The 11,390-nt window shown below is 34.4% G+C and overlaps 1 pseudogene; it reads right to left on the bottom strand.

The window, feature by feature from the left end:
* On the bottom strand, positions 1 to 2,486 carry LOC109347699 (annotated as a pseudogene).

Here is an 11,390-nt window from a genome sequence, read left to right as displayed (position 1 = left end):
CAACATTTAAGATTCAATGAACCCATTCAAATTTTAACATATATCTAGTTGTACAGTATCAGTCTAATTCTAACACTTAATCTTGATCCATTTCCACCTTCAAACTAAAGTTTCATTCATCTAACTTTTGATGCCATCTTTACTACACAATTTAGAGTATACTAGCTCTAAGGAAATAAAGCATTCAATACTAAGCTACAAAAACAACGACAGAACTTGATGTGTCTTGTCATTCATTCTTCATCATCAGAACTAGTATATGCCAAGCCCAATAATCCACCAACAGAGTTATTCATATTAGGCTTAGCTTCTGTTTCTAGCACCAACACATGACGATGTTGTTCCTCTACTTTCTTTGATTCAGACGATGGTTGATCCTCAACTTTCTTTGGCCATGACAAAGATTGCTCCTTCTCTTTCAAATGGCCATGATCGGGCGTGCGATTTGTAACAGGAACAATACTCGAAACTGGGATTGACGGATTACCATTGGTCCTAGGGTGCTTAGGTTTGATCTCGACGACCTTTTTCAGCAGATCTTGCTGCCTATATATCACAAAAATATTAATAGTATGAATGACACTAAAACGAGAAAACGAATTACATGAAATGCATGCAAGGGGAGGAGTAGAGGAAGAAGGTTTACCTGATTCCACTCTTTGGCTTTGGTTCAACCCGAAATGGCAACGGTACTGTTGCAGGTGATGAATTTGCTAAGCTTGCAGCTCTGTATCCCTTGGTGAAGGAAACAAAAGAATAACAGAATTACAAGCACAAGAAATTTTATCATCATTAGAAAAATGAAGTTTACAAGTATCATAAAATAAATTTCACAAATTATTGAAAAAGGAAAATAATGCACCATGCTACATATGTATAGTCTAGGTCTCTAGGGCATAAAATCATTTTGAACCAAAGATAATGAAGAAGAAAACATGGTGCATCATTGGGTGTGATGATTACAAAAGGATATCTTAAATGCAGCAAATGCCCGTTTTTCAGTGCGACGCAGAAGGTGTTATGCATCTTCCTCGGCTTCCATTTGCTCCTTTAGAAAGAGTAGATCGTCGTTGGCCAACGCTGCATATCTATACCTTAAAAAGGACCCAAGAAACTTAACATAATATAAAAGCAGAATACTTAAGCAAGTGGTGAGGGTGCACAACTGCAAAAGGAACACAAAAATACAAAAGGCAAGAAAAAAGAGTGATACCACCATGTCCATGAAGGTAGCCACCAAGCTCCCCAGCAACCTCTTGCATATATGCTTGTATCAGCCACCCAGTGCAGGAAGCCAATATCCCTGTCGGGGCATGTTATCAGCAAAATTCCTTGAAACATGAAAGATATTGGAATTTTAAAACAACATAGACAGACATTACACAACTAAAAGCGAAAACATGGAAGAATAGAATCTCCTCATTATGCATTTTCTCTTGTATCCTCCTGAGTCATAAGTTCAAAGTTTCCTTTTTCAATTGAAGTAGATAACTAGAGCTTCAGATGTTAGCATATTTGTAAGTGTCAATAAACAAATCTTATTATCACTTTGGTGGATCCTCATATGGTGCAAAATTCTTGCACACTGGCAAGTGGCAACACGTAAGGTGTAACTATGAATGATAGACTCTGGTCTCACACCTCGGAGGAGCATTTACAGTTCTCTAAACTCTTGGAGCACTAAAGACAACTAAGTTACAAACTTAAAATCAGCTATCAACAGATAGCATTAGCATGACTTAGGTTTTAGATAAATCTTCACTCATTCCTCAATCAACATCATTGAAGAGAAAAGAAGCTACCTCCAAACCTTATTCTAAACCTGCTAACTCATAGTGAATACAACAATTAAATAAAGGCATCTAACAACAATAGAATACAAGGAATAGTGTTATAAATAATCACAGACACTATTGTATATACTTTAAAATGATTTCATCGAAAAGAAATGTACTGTAAAATGCAAAAAAACATAAATAAAAAAACAAATGGGAGAAAAAGTAAATAAAAAAACTCATACAACTGAAAATCAAATATTAGTACATTTCAAATGGATACCCAACTATATAAATTTGTTTTCCTTAAAAATTGAATATATATACATATGAAAAAGGGAATTGAAGAGAAAATACCGGAAGGTGATTAAATGCGCTAATCTTTGCAACCATGCGTTGGAAGGTAACGTCTTCATCGTCAATCCTATCTTTCCCTTTACCCAATTTTTTATCTGCAAAATTAACACATGCCCACTACCTCAAAATCATAAAATATCAAAACTTTGAAGAAAAAAACATAAAAAATTGAGATTAAAATTTGAAATACCTTTGGGGTCGCTTAGGTTGGTGTAATCTCGAACTTCTCTCCCTGCCATATCCAATGCACTTTCTCTGAAGAACTTCTCTTTCCTTTTGTTGATTGAATTGCAATTTGTGAAGGTTATTACTTATTAATGATTTCTTTTTTGTGAGAGAGACTCTGAAAGGGGAAGATAGAAGACACACTTCCAGAAACATAAGTGTTATTTTATCTCACAAAATTGGTATTTTTATTATTATTTTATGTTGAAAATTGAAAAAATATAATTAATTTTGTTGTTTTTTACCAACAAAAAAAGTGTTTTACGGTCTATATTTAATTAAATAGGTTCTTCTTTTTTTGAGTGGCTGGATTTTCAATTTTGAACCCTGTACAATCCTAACCATTTAAAAAAATCAAAATGCTATTTTACTTCCTTCAATTGTTACATTTCTATATGTTATTTTGGAACATATTTTTTGATATGCTCTTACATTTTGACATGTTATTTTTGGAACATGTTCAAATAATTAATCAAGTACATAAACAAAAGTAAAGATAGAAATAGGTTCAAGATGAAGATGTTATACTTGGGAGATCTTATTGATTCAGCAAAGTAGAATGTTGGTGTGGGGATTTGAGAAAAATGTAGGTATGTGAGGTTTGAGAAGAATGTTGGTAGTAGGTGAGGTTTGAGAAGAATGATGAAGTTTATGGATTTAAGAAGTGTTTTACCCCTCTTTCACCCAAGCTACCATCTCATCTGCCGTCCTTTTCTCTTGATCATCCAACTGATCATACGAGAAACCAAAGGAGTCAACATGCCTTTGATGAATTCCCTCGTTCCAAGAGAAGGGGAAAAACGAGACATTGCGAAGGCCATATGCCCAATTATGACATCCCCTGGGTCTCAACGCGAAAAAAGTTACCCTTTCAGTTCTTTACAGAACCCTCAAAGGGAAGAAATAGAGCTCGCCCATTCCGGGATTGAAAGGATGTCCACCCACGACGTCCAGCCCGAGCCTCATCCTTGTTGGAACTACGAGTCACCCAGAACATTCAGAAAAATATCTAAAGCGTGCAAGGCCATTCCATGACCCGACAAAATAGCTTGAACACCCGAATGAATCCCCAAGAGTTAGGATGAAGCTGAGAGGGGGCTACCTGGAGATGTTGTAATACCTCCGTATACCACCCTTCAAAGGGGATTTTCACCCCTATCCGTCGGCAAACTTGTTCGTACATATCAAAACTCCATCTATTCTTGGTCTCCAAGAGAATATCCCGACAAACTCGCTCCTAAGCAGTAGGAGGGTACCACTGGATATAATTAGCCGGGCGCGTCAGCACATCCACGGTCGGGCGCACATCCGAGGGGAAGTAGGATGGGATTCCCTTAACTTCCTGATCAACCCACCAATAGCGGCCATCGTTGCCCACCATGTCCTCCGGGATAGCGAACTGATCGACACGATCAGAAAAGTTCTACCCCATGATAGACCTATCATCAGAAGAAGTATCAGAGTCCGAGTTGGAAAAGTTATCCAAGATCGAACGCCACATCTCAGAAAAAGACAAGTGAAGAAGACTGAAGAAAATGACCTCTATTTATAGGAGAAAGGTTCGGCCCATGCCATACTTGAGGCCCAACATCACCTCCCATCGCACCCATCCAAAAACCCTCAAAGACAATCCAACGGTGGTTAAACAAACGAGGATGAAGAATCGAAACGAGCACGCGCGTCGATTGGGCACTCGAGGTCATCAAAAAGGATACTATTGATCCCCCGTGTCAGCCTAAAAGAAAATAACCATCATGACCTACCCCTATACCTATATATGTTAGACTAACATTGGGTCATAATAGCCTGAATCAACTAGCCTGGTCCATTCTCAACCAACCTGATAGACTGGGGGCAACTGTTCTACCCCAGTTACATCTGGACTATCCTCCATCCGCCCCCGAGTATCCAATACAATATTCCTCATCTCCTCATTACCCGCCTCAAATGGGCATACGCGACAAATGCCATAAATGCTCTTGACATAACATAAATACTCTTTATGCGACATTAATGTGACTAGCTCACCATTTAATACACCTCTGACCCCATTATTAAAGTGTCATTGACCCGCCCTCCATGTCAGCTAACAGGCTGCATGTCACGCAGCCTACATATTCCGTCTGCCCCCAACAATTCGACAAAAGCAATTCTACACGACAAAAAAGGACGACCAAAGTACATCCACTGTACCCGTTAGAAGATCCTTCAAGGAATAACGTTGTTCGGATTTAGATAGCCGACGTACTCGACAGGAGGCAATTTCTCAGAAAAAGACAAGTGAAGAAGAATGAAGAAAATGACACCTATTTATAGGAGAAAGGTTGGGGCCAGGCCATACTCGAGGCCCAACATCACCTCCCATCGCACCCGTCCAAAAACCCTTAAAGAAAATCCAACAGTGGCTCCACAAACGAGGAATAAGAACCGAAACGAGCAGACGTGTCGGTTGGGCACTCGAGGTCATCAGAAAGGATACTACTGATCCCCCACATGTCACCCTAAAAGCAAATAACCATCATGACATACCCATATACCTATATATGTCCGACTAACACTGGGTCAGAATAGCATGAGTCTACCAGCCTGTTCCATCCTCGACCAACCTAATAGACTAGGGGCAATTGTTCTACCCCAGTTATATTCGGGCTATCCTCCATCTATCCCAAGTATCCAATACAATATTCATCATCTCCTCATTACTGCCTCAAATGGGTCCACTTGTGACATATGTCATAAATGCTATTGAGACAACATAAATACTCATAACGTGACATTAATCCGTCTGACTCACCATTTAATGCACCTATGACCTCATCATTAATGTGTCGCTTGTCACGCCCTCCATGTCAACTAACATGCCGCCTGTGACGCTGCTTGTGACGCCGCCTGCACATTCCGCATTCCCCCAACAATTCGACAAGAGCAAATATGCATGACATTCAAGGACGACCAAAGTACATCCACTATACCCGTTAGATGCTGACCAATAACGAGATATCATCTCAGCATACCTTAAACTCTATAAATAGAAGAGACCACATATGAAGTATAATTAATTCTCATTTCCTCATTTATTGCTACACTTATTACTCCAACTTCTCTCTTATTTACTCCATTTATCTCTCTAGAATACTCCACTGACTTAATCGTCGGAGAACCTTTTCAGGTATCTCCCCCGGCGGGTCCAGACGACAATCCGATCAAGCTACATGATCTCTCGCATTCTACCAGACATCTACCACCAACCATCCTTCTTCCACTACCGACTATCCCTTCCTAATACAAAAGAACAACAAGGAAAAAATTGAGAAGTTATTGTGTCTGATTTGAGAAGATGAATGGGTTATGAGAGAAGAAGGGATTGTGGAGGGAAAATGACATTAAGTGTGTTCCATCCTGGTCAAACGATCTCCACCTTGATCTGGTTGGGATACTCCAAGTCAACCAAAGACTAAACATTTCGTAAGGGCTCATGTTGTAATCTGATCGGTCGTACAACACATTAAGGTATACTATTGATCAAACACAATTGTATAGACCAATACTAGGACCACGCATCTGCCATCCAATTATCATGCGCCAATATTGGACTGTCATGTTGCCTGCGATAGACATCTGGTGCATGCCACATGCATCTCTCACATAACTCTCTCCCCTACGACAATGACATGCCTAGATAACGGCTACTAAACCTATCAGAGACTATAAGTCAACTATACTCAGAATACGACCTTGTCGAACAGCCTGATACAGATAAAACAACCCATTGCCAACCAAGACAGACCGACAGGCCCAAATGATGGACCATGCCAACAACATATACTAGAGAGTATTCCACTAACCTTCACTATAAATAGGGGGTCCACCCAATAAGGAAGTAACATTATTCCCTCATATCTTGAACTCTTACTTTGTCATATTATTTTCTTCAACTTCCCTCCTCTTTCACATGATGATTTGATTGTCAGAGCACCTTCTTAAGTACCTCCACTGACATGTCTAGGCTCAGACCAAACACTCTAAGAAGACCTCTTGCCTAGCTACTATCTGACTCAGTCACCAGATACCACACCGAGGAAATCAGAAGAAGACCCTTTGCTCGAATACTGTCCGACTTAGTCACTTTTTATCACCTCAAGAGAACAAAGTGTATTATGAAAATTTTGGGTTGAATATTAATTTGTTTGAGTTCAAAACCCAAACTCTGATTTTGGCTTTTCTAATGTGTACATGGTGTTAGGATCGATCCTGTCATATCATAAAAGTCTATAAATTATGTTCCAAAACACGTTAGGAAACCTTTTTTTTAATTTGATCGGAGAAACATTTTACATGACATGAGCGGACCATGACACACTGTGTTCAAACCCTCTTTAAATGGGTCTAATGACCATAGTTAATTCAAGAGAGTTTTTGAGACCTTAAACCCACCAACTAATAGGGTGGACTCAAATCAACATGTACATCTAAGTCAAGAGTGATGATGATAACTCTTTTAGTTTGTACTCATAGGTGCAACTATTAAATGCATCATCAAATATGATAGAAAGGCATTGGAGTACAAATAACCTATCTACTATCTTTATAAGAATGCAATGAGCTGCTGTAATTATCATTTTAGACATTCTAAAACTTTGACACTTGCATTTTTAGGGGTTAAAATTGTAATAGCAAAATATATTTTTTAAATAAAAAAAAAGGAATTTCATATTTATTTTACAAATGTAATGACACACATCTCCTTTTTCCACTCACCCTTTTCAGAGACCCATTTCATTTCACTTTTCCTTCTTCTTACCCCTCCATTTACTATTTTGCGTTTATTCTGTTTCCATAGGTATTCCTTTTTTCTCTTCTCTCTTTCTTAGTTGTTTCCCACTTTCTTCTGTTCACCACCTTTTCTGCATGTCCATTGTTTTCTGACCATTACAATCATCTCACTCTATGCTGTGTTTACAAGGGTCTCTCTTACTTTTCTCTTCTTTTTCAATCTGTTGCATAACTTTTATATTTTTCATAGATGTTACTAGATAGATAGTGGGGTGGTTACTAAACAGTGAAAGTGTTAGTAGATAGTGATGTTATGTTATCTAATCCACTACTCTTCATTTCTTCTTTCTTATTCCCTATTTCATTTCTTCTTCTTCTTCAAGTCTATACTTAAAGTAACACAACACGTCAGGTATCAAAGTATCATATTCTACATTTCTCCTTAAAAAACCGATTTTTAGTGTAGAAATGTTTTAGATCCTATTTTTATCGTTAAAATTTGGATATTTATTATACATTAGTTTGATTTTAGCTTAAAAATTCAATCTTTATCGTAGAAATGTTCTAGATCTATTTATATGGTTAAAAATCATATCTTTGTTGTATATTTCTTACCTTTTTTTGCTTAAAATGTAATCTTTACCGTAAAAATGTTTTGGATTCTACTTTTATGTTTAAAAATCGGACATTTATTATACATTACTTGGACTTATTGATTAAATATTCATTCTTTAGTGTAGAAATGTTCATTGTTTTCTGACCATTACAATCATCTCACTCTATGCTTTGTTCTCTTACTTCTCTTCTTTTTCAATCTGTTACATAACTTTATTATTTTTTATAGATGTTACTAGATAGTGAGGTGGTTACTAAACAGTGAAAGTGTTAGTAGATAGTGGTGTTATGTTATCTAATCCAGTACTCTTCATTTCTTCTTTCTTATTTCCTATTTCATTTCTTCTTATTCTTCTTCAGGTCTATATTTAAAGTAACACAACACATCAGGTATCAAAGTATCGTATTCTACATTTCTCCTTAAAATACCGATTTTTAGTGTAGAAATGTTTTAGATCCTATTTTTATCGTTAAAAATTGGATATTTATTATACATTAGTTTGATTTTAGCAAAAAAAAATCAATCTTTATCGTAGAAATGTTCTAGATCTATTTATATGGTTAAAAATCATATCTTTGTTGTATATTTCTTACCTTTTTTTGCTTTAAAATGTAATCTTTACTGTAAAAATGTTATGGATTCTATTTTTATGTTTAAAATTCGGACATTTATTATACATTACTTGAACTTATTGATTAAATATTCATTCTTTAGTGTAGAAATGTTCATTGTTTTCTGACCATTACAATCATCTCACTCTATGCTTTGTTTACAAGGACCTCTCTTACTTTTCTCTTCTTTTTCAATCTGTTGCATAACTTTTATATTTTTCATAGATGTTACTAGATAGTGGGGTGGTTACTAAACAGTGAAAGTGTTAGTAGATAATGATGTTATGTTATCTAATCCGATACTCTTCATTTCTTCTTTCTTATTCCCTATTTCATTTCTTCTTCTTCAAGTCTATACTTAAAGTAACACAACACATCAGGTATACAAGTATCTTATTCTACATTTCTCCTTAAAAAACCGATTTTTAGTGTAGAAATGTTTTAGATCCTATTTTTATCGTTAAAAATTGGATATTTATTATACATTAGTTTGATTTTAGCTTAAAAATTCATTTTTTATCGTAGAAATGTTATAGATCTATTTATATGGTTAAAAATCATATCTTTAATGTATATTTCTTACATTTTTTTGCTTAAAAATGTAATCTTTACCGTAAAAATGTTCTGGATTCTACTTTTATGTTTAAAAATCGGACATTTATTATACATTACTTGGACTTATTGATTAAATATTCATTCTTTAGTGTAGAAATATCCATTGTTTTCTGACGATTACAATCATCTCACTCTATGCTTTGTTTACAAGGGCCTCTCTTACTTTTCTCTTCTTTTTCAATCTGTTGCATAACTTTTATATTTTTCATAGATGTTACTAGATAGTGGGGTGGTTACTAAACAGTGAAAGTGTAAGTAGATAGTGATGTTATGTTATCTAATTCGATACTCTTCATTTCTTCTTTCTTATTCCCTATTTCATTTCTTCTTCTTCAAGTCTATACTTAAAGTAACACAACACATCAGGTATACAAGTATCTTATTCTACATTTCTCCTTAAAAAACCGATTTTTAGTGTAGAAATGTTTAAGATCCTATTTTTATCGTTAAAAAATGGATATTTATTATACATTAGTTGGATTTTTGCTTAAAAATTCAATCTTTATCATAGAAATGTTCTAGATCTATTTGTATGGTTAAAAATCATATCTTTATTGTATATTCCTTACCTTTTTTGCTTAAAAATATAATCTTTACTGTAAAAATGTTTTGGATTCTACTTTTATGTTTAAAAATCGGACATTTATTATACATTACTTAGACTTATTGATTACATATTCTTTAGTGTAGAAATGTTCTAGATCTTTTTTATTTTTAAAAATTGGATCTTTGTTATACATTACTTGAATTTTTTGTTGAAAATTTTATTCTTTAGCACTGAAATATTCTAGATCCCCTTTTTATGGTTAAAAATTGGAACAATGTTAGTTGTGATTACATCTATTTAATCTATTATGTTCTATAATAAAACATGTAAGACATATCAAGGAAACATCAAAATCTCTATAACAGAACTCACATTCAACATAGATCTTGCAGTGTGGTGTGAATGCTGATTTTTTATAATGATATTTTTCTATCATTAACGCTGATTAAACTGTGTATTGGTAACATTATTTTTCGTTTTATTAAGATTTTCTGTCCAGAAGTTGTATCTAATAGTGTCTGAAATTTGTGATATTTCTTTATATACATTTAAGAAGAGTTCTGATATTCTTCTCCTACCTTATTTAATAAAGAACTCAATACCTTATTTAATAATAATGTATGATATTATAAAATGCATTACTAATGACTTATGACAAATCTCCGAGTTCATTATATTGATACTGTTAGTACCTTATATTTTTCAACTGTGTGTTACTTAATTTATGAAGTTGACTATGTGCATGTCCATCGTTTGAATGTTCTTTTTTTTACATTATAATTATACTGTTTATTAGTTTTTGAACGTTAGAATTTTCTTAATTAGCACTTTAATATGCATACTTTAATGGACAAAAGTCACCCCTATTATATGTTGTTGTTTACTTCACTTCATTAGGTGATCTTATGTTTTTTGTTGGCATGGACTGTATATGTCTATTCCTATGATCAAAAAGTTACCTTAACATTTTTTACTTTATAACAATATTCTTACTTTCATGAATTGTGAGTCATGTCTTCAATATTATTTCTTAGATTCTGTTTTTTACCTAACAACAATATTTCTTCTTACATGTAAAACTTAATGTTTGTATTTGTGGTTGGTTAATGTTTTTATAAGTTAGTCTTTGCTGTATTAATGTTAACATCACGACCCTTCGAGCTGATAAGGGATCTGAATGATTCAAAACACCTGTGGAAAATCGTTGTTAGAATTACTGAAATTTGGTTTGTTCAACTTCCACCAAAACCTGGACATCTGGAAATGATATTGATGGACTGCAATGTAATATGTTATAAAAAATATGTTATTTTTTTAAGCAGGTTACTAATCTCCAATTCTTTTAATTGGGGAGACAAGATCCAAGTCTCTGTTAAAAAGGATGAGTTCAATCAATGGAGAGAACATTTGGTTGAAAATAACACCTATGTCATGCATAATTTCAATGTGTTCCACAATGATCTTCAATTTAAGGCTTGCAATCATGCCTATAGAATGCAATTTACTGCTGGTACAACTCTAAGAGATAAAGAGTTTCCCGAAATTCCACAATTTGAATTTGTTTTTAAAAAGTTTGCTGACATATTTGCTGGCAACTTTGAAAGTGATTTGTTAGTAGGTAACTTTTTATTTATATAACATATATATTTTCATATTTATCTAATTTTAATTTATTTCTATTATATTAGCACTTTATTATGATTAATTTGTAGACATTATTGGCACTATTGATAAGATGGTTTTCTCTCAGACACAAGCTTCTTTAAAGAAAGTTATTTTCACTCTCAGAGATTCAAGGTAATTGCAAGGAGACTTTATTTGTTATTCTCAACAATTAACTTATTCTATCACACATGTTTTTCACTGTAATT

The sequence above is a fragment of the Lupinus angustifolius genome, chromosome LG05 (genome assembly GCF_001865875.1).
Source record: "Lupinus angustifolius cultivar Tanjil chromosome LG05, LupAngTanjil_v1.0, whole genome shotgun sequence".
Classification (NCBI taxonomy): Eukaryota; Viridiplantae; Streptophyta; class Magnoliopsida; order Fabales; family Fabaceae; genus Lupinus; species Lupinus angustifolius.
This window is presented reverse-complemented; position numbering and strand designations above follow the sequence as displayed.